Below are 21,163 nucleotides of genomic sequence, written 5' to 3' on the forward strand. Positions count from 1 at the left end.
TGAGGCCTCTTTCCTTGGCTTGCAAACTGCCACCTTCTGTGTCCTCAAATGGCCTTTCCTCTGTGCATGTGCCCTGCCGTCTCTTCCTCTTCTTATAAAGACATCAGTCAGATTATATTAGCATTTATCCTAAGAGACCCTTTGGACTGTATGTAGCCCACCAGGCTCCTTTGTCCATGGGATTCTCCCTGTAAGAATACTGGAATGGATTGCCATTTTCCATCTCCAGGGAGTCTTCCTGACCCAGGAATTGAACCCTGTCTCCTGCATTGCAGGCAAATTCTTAACCACTGAGCCATCAGGGAAGTACCTTAAGGGCCAGTTTTAATCTTTAAAGGCATTATCTCCAAATACAATCACATTGTGAGGTCCTGGAAGTTAAGGCTTCAACATATGAATGGGGGTAGAGACACAAATTCTCGAAGCCAGGCTTCAGCAATACTTGAACCATGAACTTCCAGATGTTCAAGCTGGTTTTAGAAAAGACAGAGGAACCAGAGATCAAATTGCCAACATCCCCTGGATCATCGAAAAAGCAAGAGAGTTCCTGAAAAACATCTATTTCTGCTTTATTGACTATGCCAAAGCCTTTGACTGTGTGAATCACAATAAACTGTGGAAAATTCTGAAAGAGATAGGAATACCAGATCACCTGACCTGCCTCTTGAGAAATCTGTATGCAGGTCAGGAAGCAACACTTAGAACTGGACATGGAACAATAGACTGGTTCCAAATAGGAAAAGGAGTACATCAAGGCTGTATACTGTCACCCTGCTTATTTAACTTATATGCAAAGTACATCATGAGAAACGCTGGGCTGGAAGAAGCACAAGCTGGAATCAAGATTGCCGGGAGAAATATCAGTAACCTCAGATATGCAGATGACACCACCCTTATGGCAGAAAGTGAAGAGGAACTAAAAAGCCTCTTGATGAAAGCAAAAGAGGAGAGTGGAAAAGTTGGCTTAAAGCTCAACATTCAGAAAACGAAGATCATGGCATCTGGTCCCATCATTTCATGGCAAATAGATGGGGAAACAGTGGAAACAGTGTCAGACTTTATTTTGGGGCTCCCAAATCACTGCAGATGGTGATTGCAGCCATGAAATTAAAAGACACTTACTCCTTGGAAGGAAAGTTATGGCCAACCTAGATAGCATATTCAAAAGCAAAGATATTACTTTGCCAACAAAGGTCTGTCTAGTCAAGGCTATGGTTTTCCAGTGGTCATGTATGGATATGAGAGTTGGACTGTAAAGAAAGCTGAGCACCAAAGAATTAATGCTTTTGAACTATGGTATTGGAGAAGACTTTTGAGAGTCCCTTGGACTGCAAGGAGGTCCAACCAGTCTATCCTAAAGGAGATCAGTCCTGGATGTTCATTGGAAGGACTGATGCTAAAGCTGAAACTCCAATACTTTGGCCACCTCATGTGAAGAGTTGACTCATTGGAAAAGACTCTGATGCTGGGAGGGATTAGGGGCAGGAGGAGAAGGGGACGACAGAGGATGAGATGGCTGGATGGCATCACTGACTCAATGGACATGAGTTTGAGCAAACTCCGGGAATTGGTGATAGACAGGGAGGCCTGGTGTGCTTCGATTCATGCGGTCACAAAGAGTTGGACACGACTGAGCAACTGAACTGAACTGAGAACATCACAATCAAGGTTCTTAGTTGTGAACAAAGCTTACTCTAAAGGCTTCCCTGGTGGTCCAGTGACTAAGACACCACATTCCCAATGTAGTGGGCCCAGGTTCAATCCCTGGTTGGGGAACAAGGTGCCACGTGCCACAACTAAGACCCAACACAGCCAAATAGATAAATAAATTAAAAAACAAAAAACTCATTCTAGGTAGAGCAGAAGTGGGATTTATGAAAGGGTGCTAAATAATTCACAGAATCTCCTGGAAGACAGGAGAATCTGGCAGAGAGGCTTCACAGCCCAGATAAGACCCCAACCACATGTCAGAACTGCTCCTATGAAGATCCTACAGCCACCATCACTAAGCCAAGGAGGTTCCCACTAGGATTTCAGCCACCTCTGGCTTTGAAAAGTGAATGCCATTCAGCCATGGATTCCATGGGATGTTTGCCTCCTAATGTTATGGGCTTCTGAAGAGAAATTTCACCTCTATTGCTCTGTCTGGTCACAAAAAGCCTTGATCAAAGATTTGTGCCTTAGATACAAGACATACTGGGAAAATGAACCATTGTCTTTGACACTAGGGGACTTAGAGAGTCATGCGATTGGAAAATCCTAAATTCCTAAATAGGAAGGATTTCAAAAGATTCTTGGCAGCCAAAGGTAAGAAAAATAGCTATTACACTGAAGATAAATACATTTAGGAGCATGGTGAATTTCATTCTTGAATGGTTCCCACTCACTCTTTCCATCTTGAGTTTGATTTTCTTTTTTGTTGTTTGATTTTTATACAGTTCTAATTGTGGAAGTAATAATTATGGAATTAATTTTTCTCAAGGGAGAAAAATTTGAAAACTTAGAAGAACACAAAGAAAAAATTTTGAATACCTATAATCTTACCACCTAGAGATAATCACTGTTGCCATTTTGGTAAGTTCCCTTACATTCTTCTTTATATGTGTATATATATATATATATATATATACATACAAAAAAGACTCTAATATACATATGCTATTTTGTAGTATTCTGCTTTTACTTATCAATATATTATGAATGCTGGGTTTTCTGAGTCAGTTTCCCCCACAAATAACTTTACACTATGAAAGGGTCTACCTAATAGCTTTTAATTTAGCCTATATCAAGATCAGAAATTTTTTATTTACTTAGAGCTAATTTTTAATGTTGTTTAGTTGCTAAGTTGTGTCTGACTCTTTTGCGAACCCATGTATCTCTCCTCTATTTGTACATTTTGAGGGGAAAAAATCCAATATAACAAAACCAAAAAATATTTTGAGTTTTTCTTCTCTTGAAATGAAGATCCTCCATGACTTTATTGGCTGTTACTGTATTCACCCAAATTAATATGATGATGAGCATTTGTGTGTGTTGTGTGTTAGTCACTCAGTCGTGCCTGACTCTTTGTGACCCCATGGACTGCAATCCACCAGGTTCCTCTGTCCATGAGATTTTCCAGGCAAGGATACTGGAGTGGGTTGCCATTTCCTTCTCCAGGGTATTTTCCCAACCCAGGGATCGAACCTGGGTCTCCTGCACTGCAGGCAGATTCTTTACCGACTGAGCTACAAGGAGTTATAAATATTTTATTGGATTTTTTCTTTTTTTGGCCACACCATGCAGCATGCAGGATCTTAGTTCCCCAACCAGGGATGGAACCCATGCCCCCTGCTGTGGAAGCACAGAGTCTTAACCAGTGGACTGCCAAGGAAGTCCCCTTGGATTTTTAAACATTTTTTTATCCTATAACTGATAGATAAAATAATGTTTGTATTAACCAGAGAATATACAATCTCATTTAAAATCCTCTTGTCAGATGTCCCTACATCTACAGAGGATTTTCTATTATTTTATTCTTAGTGCTGCGATCCATGGGGTCGCAAAGAGTCAGACACGACTGAGCGACTGAACTGAACCGAAAGAGGTCACCAAGGGACCCAAGAAGGCACACAGATCTTTTCCCAGAAGGTTTGCCATTCTGTCAGGGTCTGAATCAAGCTCCAGGACTGGAGCAATACAAATTCATCCCTATCTTCACTCCAAAGTCCTTGACTAATTGATCTATTTTAGAACAATATCTGGGCTTGTCTGTCGTTCATCTCCAAGACTCCAAACTCCTATATTCACCTGCCAAACAGGAAAAGTCATTCACATACAAAGGTACCATGCTTTATAGTAGGTGCTATATAGTAACTCAAGGAAGCTGCTGATATCTGTGTTTGAAATCCCAATTTCATGACAAATCTTCAGTCTGATTTGTTGTTGTTTTCTTCTCTGTAATATGTGGAATAATGGGCTCTCAAAGATATCCCACCATTGAAACAAATATATGTGTAATGCTACATGGCCAAAGGGACTTTGTAGATGTGATTAAGTTTATGGACCTTAATATAGGGTGATTATTTTAGATTATCCATATGGGCTAAATCTGATCACATGAGTCCTTAAAAACAGAGAACTTCCTCTAACTCAAAGCAGAGGAGAGATGTGGCAGAAGGAAAAGTCAGAGAGAGCTGAAGCATAAGAAGGACTTGACATTGCTGTGGGAGGGTCACATGGAAAGCATGAGAAGGAATGTGGGCAGCCTCTAGGAGCAAAGACTACCCCTGACTGATAGCCAGTGAGGAAATGCGGACCTCAGTTTTACAATCACAAGGAACTAAATTTGGCCAGCCCTCTGGATGAACTTACCCATCTATTTGCCAAGAAGTGATGGGACCAGATGTCATGATCTTAGTTTTCTGAATGTTGGGTTTTAAACCAATTTTTTCACTCTCCTCTTTCACTTTCATCAGGAGGCTCTTTAGTTCTTCTTCACTTTCTGCCATAAGGGCGATGTCATCTGCATATCTGAGGTTATTGATGGGGAAACAGTGGAAACAGTGACAGACTTTATTTTGGGGGGCTCCAAAGTCACTACAGATGGTGACTGCAGTCGTGAAATTAAAAGTAGCTTGCTCCTTGGAAGAAAAGTTATGACCAACCTAGACAGCTTATTAAAAAGCAGAGACATTACTTTGCCAACAAAGTAGTCAAAGCTCTGGTTTTTCCAGTAGTCATGTATGGATGTGAGAGCTGGACTATAAAGAAAGTTGTGTGTGTGTTACTCAGTCGTGTCCAACTCTCTGCAACCCAATGGACTGTACTCTGCCAGACTCCTCTATCCATGGAATTCTCCAGGCAAGAATACTGAAGTGGGTTGCCATTTCCTTCTCCATGAATAAAGAAAACTGAGTGCCAAAGAATTGATGCATTTGAACTGTGGTGTTGGAGAAGATTCTCGAGAGTCCCTTGGACTGCAAGGAGATTCAACCAGTCCATCTTAAAGGAAATCAGACCTGAATATTTATTGGAAGGACTGATGCTGAAGCTGAAACTCCAATATTTTGCCCACCTGATTCGAAGAACTGACTCATTTGAAAAGCCCCTGATGCTGGGAAATATTGAGGGCGGGAGGCGAAGGGGACGACAGAGGATGAGATGGTTGGATGGCATCACCGACTCAACGGACATGAGTTTGAACAAACTCAGCAAGTTGGTGATAGGCAGGGAGTTCTGGAGTGCTGCACTCCATGGGGTCACAAAGAGTCGGACATGACTGAGTGACTGAAATGAACTGAACTAAACTGAACTGGATGAACTTGGAGAGGATTTTTCTTCCTGAAAGGTTGTGCCAACATCTTGATTTGGGCATTGTTAGACTCTAAGCAGAATACCCACCTAAGCTATACTGTACCCAGACCTCTGACCTACAGAACTGTGAACTAATAAATGAGGCTGGTTTCAAGGCACAAATCTGTGGTAATTTGCAATGACAGCCGGGGAAACTAATACATGGTCTGAAATCTAAATCCACTCTTGAGAGGTAAGATACATTTTAAAGGTTAATAATTAGGTTAAAAATAGAGCTTTGTTAACCTAGGAATATTAACACATGAATTATGATAACATTATGATTCATTCAGAAAACTTCAAAGCAATTATGGCATTACTACAAACCAGTCAAAATGGGGCTCGACGCTTTGTAAATCCCCTATTTGTTTCTAGGGATAACCCCTTCAGAGGGTTGTGGATATATTTATCATTTTTAAAAAAGAAAAAGGGACAAACATTCTTATAAAAATGAAAACAGATTCTAACTAAAGGACTCTATATGTTGTCTTCTCTGTATACGGAGGGGATACAAATGTGTGAAGCTATTTTTACATAATACCAATAGGTCGTCCTAAAAACACAGAGAAATTTAAAATTCCAATCTCATTATCCAAGGTAGCAGTTTTCCTACTTTCCATTCCAGTAAAGTCAGAAGCTATTGAAATGTAATTATAGCCAGGCAGAAATTAAGAGACAGAGTTGTTAAGAAGGGTCCCCAGAAACAAGAAGCAGCCACAGTTTTGCAGGCAGCCAATTTCAGGGTCAAAACATTGACTGTGTCTATCTTTTTAAATCATTATATTTTGCTTCAGGCTTTGATGTGGTCAGAGAAAAGAAGACACAGAGAAATACATCAGGGATGCCCTAATGATGTGCAAAGAGGGCTGTGATAGTCTGAACCCAACAGAGATGCTTCCTTGTTATTTCTAATAATTGTTTATCATCACTGGATGGTTGCCTGAGATCATTTAGGAAATAAAAACTTTTTAAACACTGACATACAGATGTAATTTTTGTGATCCATGTTATTTTTCAGATGTTCCAGGTGTCTGCATTAAGATCAAACACGTTTACTTTGGTTTTCACAATTTCTCAGGTAGACCGTAAGAAAGATGTGTTCAATTGTTTTATTTAAATGTTTACTGAAAAATACAGATGTCTTGATATCCCCTATCCCAGAAGCCACATTAGAATAAGCATATAAAGTATAATTGCAATTGAAACAGAACTATATTTATATTATTTACACCCAAGAGTATTCCCAATGAGAGTAAGACTAGACACATAGTTGGAACTTATTAAGTAGATTGTTTATTTAAAGTGTCAGGATAAATAACCATAGAATACCATTCCAGGTGAAATGAACACAGTCTTACTAAGATTATATGTGCAACAGCTACCTCTGTAATCAGATTTCTAAATTTTATTTGGAATAGTGAAGTTACCTTTGTTGCTTTTGTGCCAGATTTATAACTGTGCACAACTTTTAGTCTCCACTGCTACTCTCAGCAACTGTAATATATTAAGTAGCAGTTTCAAAGACATATTGCATTAAAAAGGAAAAATAGTCATTTTACTATGGAGAAATATGGGGGTTACTTCCTTAACCAAGTAATTCAAGTTAACTGCATCAGTAACGGGACAAGCTGACCTCCTGATCTTATGCACTGGAAAGCACACAGTGTCATTTCTCTGATGTTTCTACCAAACATGTACAACTTGAATCTACGCGTGAAGAAACATGCAAACCTAAATTGAGGGATATTCTACTAAACAACTGACCTGTTCTATTTTTTAAATGTCAATGTCATTATGACTGCTAAATGTGGAGTATGATCCTGGATTGGATCCTAGATCAAAGGGGGGGAAAGTTGCTAAAAAAAAAAACATTATTGGGACAACTGGCAAAATGTGAGGCCTGTGTACTAGCTCATAATATTGCAACAATATTATATTTTTTGAATGTGATTATTTTCATATAGTTATGAGAGAAAATGTCCATGTTCTTTTTTTTAATTGAAGTATAATCGGTTTACAATGTTTTGTTAATTTCTGCTATACAGCAAAGTGATTCAGTTATACATATATACATATTCTTTTTCACATTCTTTTTTATTATTGTTTATTACACAGTATTGAATATAGTTCTGTATGCTATACAGTAGGACCTTGTTGTTTATCTATCCTATATATACTAATTTCTATCTGTTAATCCCAAACTCCCAGTTCATTCCTCCTCATCCTTCTCCCTTTTGGCAATTGACAGTCTGTTCTCTATGTCTGTGAATCTGTTTCTGTTTTGTAGATAAGTTCATTTGTGTCATATTTTAGATTCCACATATAAATGATACCATATAGTAGTTGTCTTTTCCTTTCTGACTTACTTCATTAGAGTGACAATCTGTGGTTGTATCCATGTTGCTACAAATGGCATTGTTTCATTCTTTTTTATGGCTGAGTAGTATTCCATTGTCTGTACGGAATATATACAGATCTTTATCCATTCACCTGTTGATGGAAGAATGTCCCTCTTCTTAATAAATACACATTGAATTATTTAAGGGGAAAAGGGACACAAGTTCTGTGACTTATTCTCAGATGGTTTCAGTTCAGTCGCTCAGTCGTGTCCGACTCTCTGTGACCCCATGAACCACAGCACGCCAGGCCTCCTGGTCCATTACCAACTCCTGGAGTCCATCCAAACCCATGTCCATTGAGTCGGTGATGCCATCCAACCATCTCATCCTCCGTTGTCCACTTCTCCCCCTGCCCTCAATCTTTCCCAGCATCAGGGGCTTTTCAAATGAGTCAGCTCTTCTCATCAGGTGGCCAAAGTATTGGAGTTTCAGCTTCAACATTAGTCCTTCCAATGAACACCCAGGACTGATCTCCTTTAGGATGGACTGGTTGGATCTCCTTGCAGTCCAAGGGACTCTCAAGAGTCTTCTCCAACACCACAGTTCAAAAGCATTAGTTCTTTGGCGCTCAGCTTTCTTTATAGTCCAACTCTCACATCCATACATGACCACTGGAAAAACCATAGCCTTGACTAGATGGACCTTTGTTGGGAAAGTATTCTCTCTGTTTTTCAATATGCTATCTAGGTTGGTCATAACTTTCCTTCCAAGGAGTAAGCATCTTTTAATTTCATGTCTGCAATCACCATCTGCAGTGATTTTGGAGCCCAGAAAAAATAAAGTCAGCCACTGTTTCCACTGTTTCCCCATCTATTTGCCATGAAGTGATGGAACTGGATGCCATGATCTTCGTTTTCTGAATGTTGAGCTTTAAGCCAACTTTTTCACTCTCCTCTTTCACTTTTACCAAGAGGCTCTTTAGTTCTTCTTCACTTTCTACTATTTTCAGATGGTTTAGAAACTAATAATAATAATGAATACAATTAAATATATATGCAAAATATATCTTTATAAATATAAGTATATATATAAATATGTACAAATATTTACAGAGAGAGAAGAGAGACAGAGAAGGATAAAGTGATAAAGTGCTTGCAAAATGTTAACAACTGGTAAATCTGAGTGAAGGATGTACCAAAGACCTTCATATTATTTTGTTTTCTAGATGAGACTCATCTGTAAATGTTAATTATTTCAAAGTAAAAAGTTAAAATTAACAAATATATAATATATAATAAAGAAATAAATGTTAAAACTAATAAATATAATATAATAAAGAAATAAACCTAAAAAACATACTGCAATAGTGACAATAACTTTGGGGCCTTCCCTGGCAGTCCAGTGGTTAAGACACCAAGTTTCCACTGCAGGAAGCACAGGTTTGATCCCTGATTGGGAAATTAAGATCCTGCATGACATACGGCATGGTCAAAAAACAGGAAAAAAAAATAGTGACAATTCTGGGACTCCAACTACACATCCTGCCCCCAAATAAGCAAATGTTAATTCAGCTCAAACTGGTATGTAAGTCTTTTGGTTAAATTTGTTAATAAATATTTCACACCAAATTAACATTGATTCCTTATCACTGTCCTCCTTGTTTTCTTACCAATAAATATTCTGCAATGGGGTGTTACTAGAAGAAAACATCACATTGAGCTGAACGATGGATCTTCTGATTTTTACTTCCTCAAAGCAACCCAGAGGGTCTGAAATAGGAAGAGTTCAAATGCACCCAAGATATTTACATCCCTATTTCAGTGTTACTCTTAAGTCAACTCTGAGAAATAAGATGCATTCATGGAGATTTATACATGCCAAATCTCCAGAAATTAGCTTATACCAAACTTTTCAATAAGAAACTGGGTGACTCAACTCTCTTTTTTCACTACTGTTATTACAACTGCAGAAATATGACAATGTTAGCAGTATAAAATTAAATTCTGTTTATTTAGACAAGAGCAAAGGGACTGCCATTTCATTTTTCAACAATTCTGCTTTTAATAGTATATTTGAAAGTAGTCTCTCCCTAAAAAAGGAAAGCATGATATGTACATTTATCCAATTAAGAATGGAATTTTCTATTACAGAACCCATATCTCTATTGTTGTCAATGACTGTGCACGGTTTAGTTAGCATATTTTAGGTTGGAAAATAAAGTGTGTCAGAAAAATGCATTATACCTTAAGACTTTAATTTTCCCTCAACCTATTTATGACCAATACGGCTAGTTAATGAAAAAGAAAAGAAATAAAAATATAGGAAAGAATCCTATCCTTTCTCACTGCTTCATGCCCATAGCCATGGTCTTCCCAGGGATGAGTTATAATTGCCTCCTGGGATGGAAAAAGAAGACACACAAAATCCGGCGTTAATTATGAAGGGATTGCTAATCACCAAGACAACAACAACCACAGGACTAAACTACCAAATCCAGGGACCACAAGCAAATGAGTCAGCAGCAATTATTTAACAGTCAAAAAATTAGCTCAATGGGAGAAATTCTTTAGGGTCCCCTGATTGTAGAGGGTACTGAGCTCTCTTTAAAGCAGACCTGTGCAAAGTCTTCACATCTTTAGAAATCATCTTAAAGATCCAATACCAATGCCGTGTTTTGGTATCCATTTTTATTCAGCAGCATATCATTTTGCAAAATTTCGAACTTTCAGAAAAGTTGCAAGAATAGTAAAGTGAACACCCATATACTCTCCACCAAGACTCACCAAATGTGCCAAGTTTTCTTTCTCTCTCTCCCTCTCTCTCTCTTTTCTCTTCCCCTATGTACATTTCTTTTCTTTTCTTTCTTTTTCTTTCATATTTCTTTTTTGCTTTCCTTTGTTTTTCTTTTTCTGAACCATTTGAGAGTTCATTGCAGACATGACACTTCAATTCCAGTATTTCCATATGTATCTTTTAAAAATAAGGACATTCTGCTTATAAAATCACAGTATAGTTATCACATTTGCAAAATTAACATTAATGCAATACTATTGTCTAATATACAGTCCTCATTTAAATGTTCTCAACTTTCCCCAAAACCCAGTCTCTAATGAAGGATCACACACTACATGTCTCTTTAGTCTCCTTTAATCTAAAAAAGTTCTTAGTTGTTTTTCCTTGCATGTTCTTTGGTCTTTCATGATATTGACATTTACAAAAAAAGAAATCAGGCCAGTTGTTTGTAGCTTTGGCATAAATTTGGTGGGGGGAGGGGAGTGGTAAACTTGAGCCCCAAAGTAAATTTGAAATGGAATGGAATAATAACTTTATAGCTGGATTCAAAGTCCGCTTTGGCAGTGACTTGGAACACATTTCTTAATCTTCTCTGAACCTTGATTATCTGATCTGTTAAATGAGAATAATGATCCTCATTTTAAAAGGCAGTTGTGAGAATTATAACTGATGCAATCTTTCCAGAAAGCAATTTGAGAATCTGTCTCAAGAGTCTTAAACATACCTGTGTTCTTGGATCCAGTAATTCTATTTCTCCCAATTTATCCTTAGGAAATTATCAGAGGTAAGTGCACATACGGGCAGTGGTGATCATTACTGTGGATGTCAAGATAGCAGGTGGGTAAAACATGCTACATCCTTCATCTCCTTCCTCGTCATCCTCAGGCCCCTTCCCTTCATCACTCACAGCTAACATTTATTAACAGTTACCTTGTGTCCAGCACTATGCTGAGTTACAGGTTGCTGTGGCAAGCTTGAAAGTCATGCTTAGGAGGGGCACTTGGTAACATGGAAGAGAAGTAAGAATGTACCATTTATTGAGGAATCCAGACAAGTCTGTATATACAATGGGATTCCAACTTTGTTTTATGTTTATGGGATCATGTTTAAAGAGAAACCTAGAAAGAAGTACAATAAAATGTTTACACTAGGTGGTGAGTTTGGGGTAAGTTTTGTTTATAACAACAAAAACAAGGGAAATTCTTATACAAATTATGTACCAGTATGCAGTTCTACTCATGGTTATTTGGCAATAACTGGTGATAAGGCCCCTCATAGTGGAAAGGTGGACTTGAAAATTTAATCCTTGACAGATCAGCTACTTCCCAGCTTTATCTCTGTATAAAAGAGAAAAGATTTCAATGGATAGCTAGATATCTCTGTTACATCATACAATCTTTTTTAGTCTGATGCTAACATACACTACATTCCTTTTTCTTAGTCCTTGCTACCCCATTATCTTTTCCTAAACTTTTATTTTCAATTTTTCTGGCCTTGTGTATTGTTGGTAAACAGCACAAACCCAGAACTTCTTTTTCTATATTATTTATTTATTTACATTTTCTGGTTTTTATTTTGGTTGCACTGTGTCTTCATTGCTGAGCAGAGGCTACTCTTCCTTGCGGTGCATAGGCTTCTCCTTGTAGTGGCTTCTCTTGCTGCAGAGCACAGGCACACAAGTTGTGTGGTTCCCGGGATCTAGAGTGCAGGGGTTCAGTAGTTGTGGCACAGGGGCTTAGCTGCTCTGTGGCATGTGGAATATTCCTGGACCAGGGATCGAACCCATGTGCCCTGCATTGGCAGATGGATTCTTATCCTCCGTACCACAAGGGAAATCCCAAATCTGGATCTTTTTTCTTTAAACTGACAATCTCTGAAACTTACTTGATAAACGTATGTGTGTTAGTCGCTCAGTGGTGTCCGACTCTTTGCAACCCCATGGACTGTAGCTCTCTAGCTCCTATGTCCATAAAATTTGGCAAGCAAGAATACCAGAGTAGGTTGCCATTCCCTCTTCCCAACCCAGGGATCAAGTCTAAGTCTCCTACATTGTAGGCAGATTCTTTACCATCTGAGTCACCATGGAAGCTCTTGATAAACACAGTCCATTTATATTTACTGTGATTGCTGATGCCTCTGCAATTATTTCTGCCATCTTATTTATGCCTTCTGTTTTGTCCACTTTTCCTATGCTTTTCCCCCCTCCTTTCCTGTCTAATTTATGACTAAGCTTTTAAAATTTATTTTATTTCCTTTTTTGTTCTGGAATTATGCATATTATTCTTATGATTTCTATAGTTACCTGGAATGGTATTATATGGTTATTTATCCTAACACTTTAAATAAGCAATCTACTTAATATGTTCCAACTTTGTGTCTAGTCTTACTCTCATTGGGAATACTCTTGGGTGTAGATAATATAAATATAGTTCTGTTTCAACTGCAATTATACTTTATATGCTTATTCTAATGTGGCTTCTGGGATAGGGGATATCAAGACATTTGTATTTTTCAGTAAATATTTAAATAAAGCAGTTGAACACATCTTTCTTACTGTCTACCTGAGAAATCGTGAAAACCAAAGTAAACATGAGTTTGATCACAATGAAGACACCTGGAACATTTGAAAAATAACATGGATCACAGAAATATGCTTCTGTATGTCAGTGTTGAAAAAAATTTAATTCCTGTAGTTACCCATTCATGCATGCTAAGTCACCTCAATTGTGTCCAACTCTATGCGATCCCATGGACTGTAGCCTGCCAGGCTCCTCTGTCCATGGGATTCTCCAGGCAAGAATACAGAGTGAGTTGCCATGCTCTCCTCCAGGGGATCTTCCCGACCCAGGGATTGAACCTGCATCTCTTGCATTGGCAGGCAGGTTCTTTATCATTAGTGTGACCTGGGAAGCCCTTCTATAGTTATGCAACAACTCAAAATGTTAGCATACATGTATACTTAATCTAATATTATTCAATATTTCTTTATTCTTCATGAACAATACAAGGAATTTAGAATACTCTAAGTCCAATTAGATCAGCCATCTCGTGCTTCATATTATCAATTCATAACTTATTTTGTCCTACCTTAATTTTTATGATACAAATTGAACATTATTATTATTGACAGAGTTAATATGTGTTTGGATTCCCTTCTTCCATTTTTACCAGTTTATTTGTTTATCATTCATTCTTATATCTCATATCTTTATTATGGGATCTTTCTTCGTTAAGGAAGTATGGTGGCAAATTCTCAGTTTTTCTTTATCTGGAAATACCTTTACTTTCCCCTCACTCTTAAAAGATAATTCTCTAAAAAAAAACAAACAAAAAGTAAGTCTTAATTTTTAAAAAAAGAGTACAAGAAAAATATAAATATCAAGATCAAATTTCCTCCCCCTACTCTCTACCATCTGACTTCAGGCCAAGATATAACCACTGCTAACCGAAATCAGATCAATTATATTCTTTGCAGCCAAAGAAGGAGAAGCTCTATACAGTCAGCAAAAACAAGACTGGGAACTGACTATGGCTCAGATCATGAACCATTGCCAAATTCAGACTTAAATTGAAGAAAGTGGGGAAAACCACTAGACCATTCAAGTATGACCTAAATCAAATCCCTTATGACTATACAGTGGAGGTGAGAAATAGATTTAAGGGACTAGATCTGATAGACACAGTGCCTGATGAATTATGGACGGAGGTTTGTGACATTGTACTGGAGATAGGGATCAAGACTGTCCCCAAGAAAAAGAAATGCAAAAAGCCAAAATGGCTGTCTGAGGAGGCCTTACAAATAGCTGTGAAAAGAAGAGAAGCAAACAGCAAAGGAGAAAAGGAAAGATATTCCCATTTGAATACAAAGTTCCAAAAAATTGCAAGGAGAGATAAGAAAGCCTTCCTCAGAGATCAATGCAAAGAAAGAGAGGAAAACAGCACAATGGGAACACTAGAGATCTCTTCAAGAAAATTAGAGATACCAAGGGAACATTTCACACAAAGATGGGCTTGATAAAGGACAGAAATGGTATGGACCTAACAGAAGCAGAAGATATTAAGAAGAGGTGGCAAGAATACACAGAAGAACTGTACAACAAAGATCTTTACAACCCAGATAATCATGATGGTGTGATCACTCACCTAGAGCCAGACATCCTGAAGTCAAGTAAACCTTAGGAAGCATCACTACAAACAAAGTTAGTAAAGGTGATGGAATTCCAGTGGAGCTCTTTCAAATCCTGGAAGATGATGCTGTGAATGTGCTGCACTCAATACGTCAGCAAATTTGGAAAACTCAGCAGTGGCCTCAGGAGTGGAAAAGGTCAGTTTTCATTCCAATCCCAAAGAAAGGCAATGCCAAAGAATGCTCAAACCAGCACACAATTGCACTCATCTCACACGCTAGTAAAGTAATACTCAAAATACTCCAAGCCAGGCTTCAGCAATACGTGAACTGTGAACTTCCAGATGTTCAAGCTGGTTTTAGAAAAGGCAGAGGAACCAGAGATCAAATTGCCAATATCCGCTGGATCATGGGAAAAGCAAGAGAGTTCCAGAAAAACATCTATTTCTGCTTTATTGACTATGCCAAAGCCTTTGACTGTGTGGCCTCCCTGTCTATCACCAACTCCTGGAGTCCACCCAAACCCATGTCCATTGAGTCGGTGATGCCATCCAACCATCTCATCTCTGTCGTCCCCTTCTCCTCCTGCCCTCAATCTTTCCCAGCATCAGAGTCTTTTCCAATGAGTCAGCTCTTCTCATCAGGTGGCCAAAGTATTGGAGTTTCAGCTTCAACATCAGTCCTTCCAATGAACATCCAGGACTGATCTCCTTTAGGATGGACTGGTTGAACCTCCTTGCAGTCCAAGGGACTCTCAAGAATCTTCTCCAACACCACATTTCAAAAGCATCAGTTCTTTGGTGCTCAGCTTTCTTTATAGTCCAACTCTCACATCCATACATGACCACTGGAAAAACCATAGCTTTGACTAGATGGACCTTTGTTGGCAAAGTAACGTCTCTGCTTTTTAATATGCTGTGTAGCTTGGTCACAACTTTCCTTCCAAGGAGTAAGTGTCTTTTAATTTCATGTCTGCAGTCATCATCTGCAGTGATTTTGGAGCCCAGAAAAATAAAGTCTGACACTGTTTCCACTGTTTCCCCATCTATTTCCCATGAAGTGATGGGGCTGGATGCCATGATCTTCGTTTTCTGAATGTTGAGCTTTAAGCCAACCTTTTCACTCTCCTCTTTCACTTTCATCAAGAGGCTCTTTAGTTCTTCACTTTCTGCCATAAGGGTGGTGTCATCTGCATGTCTGAGGTTATTGATATTTCTCCTGGCAATCTTGATTCCAGCTTGCGCTTTCTCCAGCCCAGCATTTCTCATGATGTACTCTGCATAGAAGTTAAATAAGCAGGGTGACAGTATACAGCCTTGATGTACTCCTTTTCCTATTTGGAACCAGTCTGTAGTTCCATGTCCAGTTCTAACTGTTGCTTCCTGACCTGCATATAGGTTTCTCAAGAGGCAGGTCAGGTGGTCTGGTATTCCCATCTCTTTCAGAATTTTCCACAGTTTATTGTGATCCACACAGTCAAAGGCTTTGGCATAGTCAATAAAGCAGAAATAGATGTTTTTCAGGAACTCTCTTGCTTTTCCCATGATCCAGCGGATGTTGGCAATTTGATCTCTGGTTCCTCTGCCTTTTCTTAAACCAGCTTGAACATCAGGGAGTTCATGGTTCACGTATTGCTGAAGCCTGGCTTGGACAATTTTGAGCATTACTTCACTAGCATGTGAGATGAGTGCAATTGTGCGGTAGTTTGAGCATTCTTTGGCATTGCCTTTCTTTGGGATTGGAATGAAAACTGACCTTTTCCAGTCCTGTGGCCACTGCTGAATTTTCCAAATTTGCCGGCATGTTGAGTGCAGCACTTTCACAGCATCATCATTTAGGATTTGAAAGAGCTCCACTGGAATTCCATCACCTCCACTAGCTTTATTCGTAGTGATGCTTCCTAAGGCCCACTTGACTTCACACTCCAGGATGTCTGGCTCTAGGTGATTGACCACACCATCGTGATTATCTGGGTTGTGAACATCTTTTTGTACAGTTCTTCTGTGTATTCTTGCCACCTCTTCTTAATATCTTCTGCTTCTGTTTGGTCCTTACCATTTCTGTCCTTTCTTGAGCCCATGTACATGAAATGTTCCCTTGGTAACTCTAGTTTTCTTGAAGAGATCTCTAGTCTTTCCCATTCTGTTCTTTTCCTCTATTTCTTTGCATTGATCGCTGAGGAAGGCTTTCTTATCTCTCCTTGCTATTCTTTGGAACTCGGCATTCAGATGCCTATATCTTTCTTTTTCTCCTTTGCTGTTTGCTTCTCTTCTTTTCGCAGCTATTTGTAAGGCCTCCTCAGACAGCCATTTTGGCTTTTTGCATTTCTTTTTCTTGGGGACAGTCTTGATCCCTGTCTCCTGTACAATGTCATGAACCTCCATCCATTTGCTTCTATAAATAAAGCTGAAATAAACATTTCTTATACACATATCTTTGTGTATGAACTTGGCTTATTACATAGACTAAACTTAATGGAGGCAAACAGAAAGATTGTTTTGTTAAAAAAAAAAAATTCACCTCAGGATACAATTCTAGGTTGACAAATACTTTGTTTTCCCAGTTTAAAGATATAATCCACTATCTTCTGGCTTTATTTTTGATGTTGATGAATCTGTTGTCAATACAATTGCTTTTAATTTTTTTAGTAATCCTTTTTTTTCTTTCTTGCTAATTGCTTTAAGATTTTCCTCTTTGGTGTTCTGCAGTTTAAACTATAATACATCTAAGAATATATGATTTATTAGTGCTCTCAGAGCTCACTGAAATTCTCCCATCTAAAAATGTATGTCAATAATTTTAGAAAATTCTCCACCATTATGTCTTTGAGTATTATTCCCCCACCCCCCGCCCATTCTTTCTGTTTTCTCCTTCCTGATATTCATTTAAATATATGTTGAATCTCAATGTCTCTTATCCTTTCATATTTTCTGTCTCTATGTCTCTGAGTGCTGAATTCTGTGCACTTCTTTTCAGATTTTCCTTTCAGTTCATGCTTGTCTTATCTTCAGATCCGAGTTTATAATTTCAGTGATCATATTTTTCATTTCTAGAAGTGTTCTTTGGACCTTTTAAGAAAATCTGTTTGATTATTTTTTATGCAGTCTTATTCCTTGCTCATATTTGTAATTCCATCTCATTTCTTTTTACAATTTAACCAGCTGGTAATTTCCCATTGCTGTTGGAGAGATGATTGGATGACTATGAAATAAAGTTGGAAAGAAATTTGTCAGTGCATCTCTTTTAATGCCATTTCAGACCTACTGAATACACTGATGAAATTAAACTCAAAACAACTTTTTAAACATACCAGTTTGATAGTTTGTTCTTGGCACAACTAATACCTGAAATTCAGAAGGGTCCAGTTCTGCTGGTTTTTGTCTCTGCTAGTTAGTGGCTTATTTCTTCAAGTGTTTTCTAATTTTATATTGACTTCTTCTTAGAGGAAGTTCATCTGTGGATATCCTGAGGTGTCTGGCTTGAGGGGCAAATTCTTCCAGAGAGAATTTCCATTATCTTCTATCAAGCACCTCAGTCTCTTAAGAACCCAGGACAACTTTAAATTAAGTCCCTTGGACTTCATAGGTGATATAAATTTGAATTCTAACCACTTACAAAGGCAGGCTTATCATTTTTTAGGGGAGATATTTTTCTCCACTTAGAGAGGAAATTGAGACAGATAAGACTTGTTTTCTCCCTTTGCTGCTAACAGACTCATTTTCTGGCCTATCATTTAACTTGGCTGCTGTCCTTTAGAGGGTTCTGACTTCATGCGAAGTTGCAGTTCCAGCACATTCCTTGTGTGGACCCAGAACTCTGTGGCCTGTGGGTATTAAAAACCAGAATTCAGAGCTTCCTTGGTAGCTCAATGGTAAAGAATCTGCCTGCCAATGCAGAAGGCCGGTTCAGTGCCTGGGTCCGGGAAGATCCAACATGTTGCCAAGCAACTAAGCCCATAGCCACAACTATTGAAGCCCACATGCTCTAGAGCCCATGCTCCACAACAGGAGGAACCCGTGCAAGGAGAAACCCACGCTCTGCAACTAGAGAGGAGCCCCTGCTCACTGTAACTAGAGACAAGCCCTCACAGCAGTGAAGATCCAGCACAGCCTAAATAAATAAAATTGTTAAAAAAAAAAAAAAAAAGCGGGCAGGGGGGCGGATTTCTTGGGTGGTCCAATCGCTAAGATTCTGTGCTCCCAACGGAGGGGGCCTGGATTCCATCCCTGGTCAGGGAACTAGATCCCACATGCTGTATGTAACTAAGACTCAATGCAACCAAATAAAATAAATGAAATATATTTAAAAAAAAGAATTTGGAACTATATTCAATATCCTGTGATAAACCATAATGGCAAAGAATATTAATAAGGACATATATATATATATATATATATACGGAAAATCCCATGGACAGAAGAGCCTAGCGGGTCACAAAAAGTCAGACATGACTGAAGCGACAGAGCACAGCACAGCATAAATATATATACGGAATCACTTTGCTGTACAGCAAAAATTAAACACAACCTTGTGAATCAATTATATTTCAGTAAAAATTTTTTTAAATCCCCTCAGAGTTCTACATTCCTCTCAGTGGCAACCGCAAGTGATTTTGGGGCTTGCCTATCATTTGGTTTATGCTCTCTGTCTCTTTTTGGCACCCAGAGATTTTCTTTACTTTCTAGGGAGCTTGTATCTAAGATTTCTAGATCCTTTATCATAGAAAAGTTTATCAGACTATCCGGTCTTTCGTGTTATCTGAAGTAGAATACCCAGGCTCCTTTAATCTTTACAACAACCTTTGAAATTAAGCATTATTATTCTCATTTTATTATTGTGGAAATTGAGGCTCAGTATGGATATGTGACCATGTGAAGCCGCTCAGTCATGTCTGACTCTTTGCGACCCCATGGACTGTAACCTACCAGGCTCCTCTGTCCATGGGATTTTACAGGCAAGAGTACTGGAGTGGGCTGCCATTTCCTTCTCCAGGGAATCTTCCCAACCCAGGGATCGAACCTGGGTCTCCTGCACTGCAGGCAGAAGCTTTACCATCTGAGCCAGCAGGGAAGCCCAGATTGGATATAGAGTCTATCAAGAAGCAGAGTCTAGATTTGAACCCAGTACTGGCACCAAAGTTGATTGTTTAAATACTAAGGTATATTGCCTTTATTTTTCTGTGTACTTTCTCTTCTTTTAGAAAATGTTAATTTTGTCTATCCTCAGAAAAAAATAAAACTTTTAAAGAGACTGTAAATTGAAAAGAAAAAAAAAGATCCCTTGCTTATAACATGTATTTATTTGTTAAACCTGATAAGTTGGGCTATCAGAGCTCTAGAGCTAGGCCTAGGTCATTCATTGTATCTGTCAAGTACCATATGGAGAGAACTGAGTGTTTTCCTATGCATAAATGATAAATAATACCTGAGCCAGAGTATTATCATACCTTCCCTTCCCTTGATTTTGTTGTGCTTACCTTTTCCCTATGAGCCCATCGTTTTCTCCACCACGTTCTCCCCAGGCTGCTACTAGCTCTAAAGAGTAGTAATAAATAAGATTGTGTCCCTGCTACATTTTTGGCAGGCAGGAAAATCTTCTTGGACAACACAGTGGATATAGACCTTATCTGTCTAGGTTGTTGATTAGAAAAGCATGCTGAAGGACATGTAAGCCTTAATGGAGTCTGAATAGATTACATCTACTTCTTCCCCAGGATCAGCATGACATGGCACTCCGAGCAGAAAACAGAATCAGTCTGGCACACGGGCTCACCATGAGACGATAATGCTTGCCACACACTGAGGTTTGCTTTCCTAAGTGCTGGAAAATTGATTGGTTTATAATTCGTTCTGGTATTTTCCCAAGTATCTAAGTGTCTACAATTACCTGCCTTATATTTTTTTCCCCCATTTTAAAGCGCACATGCACACACACACACACACACGGTGGCTGTATGTGTGCTCACACACAATCTACCCTGTCTCAGGCAATAGAGATCCTCCTGGACTCTTGGAAATTCAGAGCACTGGAGGGTCTCTAATGAAATTCACCAGAACTTGAAGTTCCCTGAGATGAATATTATCAAACTTTGATAATTTTATTTTATGCTGGTCCTCACTCTAAGTTAACCTATTTAGAAGGAAATTGGGAAAGGGTGGGCTCATGTAAGAGTCTGTCTGAATAAATCTAGTCCAGAAAGTACTCATTCATGTGTGCATGCAGGCACTCACTCATTCCACACGTATTTGTTGAGCACCTATTGTGTGTCAGGCCCTGATTTATGTTGCAGTGGTAACCCTTTTAGACAAGTCTCTGTTCTCATGAAGTAAATGATCTAATGTGGCAATTAAATAAACAAATACACAATATCCGATGACTATAAATATTACAAAGTATTTAAAACAAATGATAAACACAGAGGGAATGAATTGAGGGTAGAATGCCACTTTAGAGTTTTTTAGAGATGTTGGCTAAGAAAGACTTCAGAATCTGCTGTCACTTTTTTTTTTTGGTTGTGCTGGGTCTTCACTGCTGCATGGTTTTTCTCTAGTTGTGGTTAGCGGGCACTACT

At 38.6% G+C, this 21,163-nt stretch overlaps 1 non-coding gene across 1 annotated transcript; it reads right to left on the minus strand.

Moving 5' to 3' along the window:
- Positions 1–19,590: 19,590 nt before the first annotated feature.
- TRNAC-GCA (transfer RNA cysteine (anticodon GCA)) lies at positions 19,591–19,662 on the minus strand. Its single transcript has one exon. It is a non-coding gene; the product is annotated as a tRNA-Cys (tRNA).
- Positions 19,663–21,163: the final 1,501 nt, after the last annotated feature.

Source organism: Ovis aries, chromosome X, assembly GCF_016772045.2.
Source record: "Ovis aries strain OAR_USU_Benz2616 breed Rambouillet chromosome X, ARS-UI_Ramb_v3.0, whole genome shotgun sequence".
NCBI lineage: Eukaryota > Metazoa > Chordata > Mammalia > Artiodactyla > Bovidae > Ovis > Ovis aries.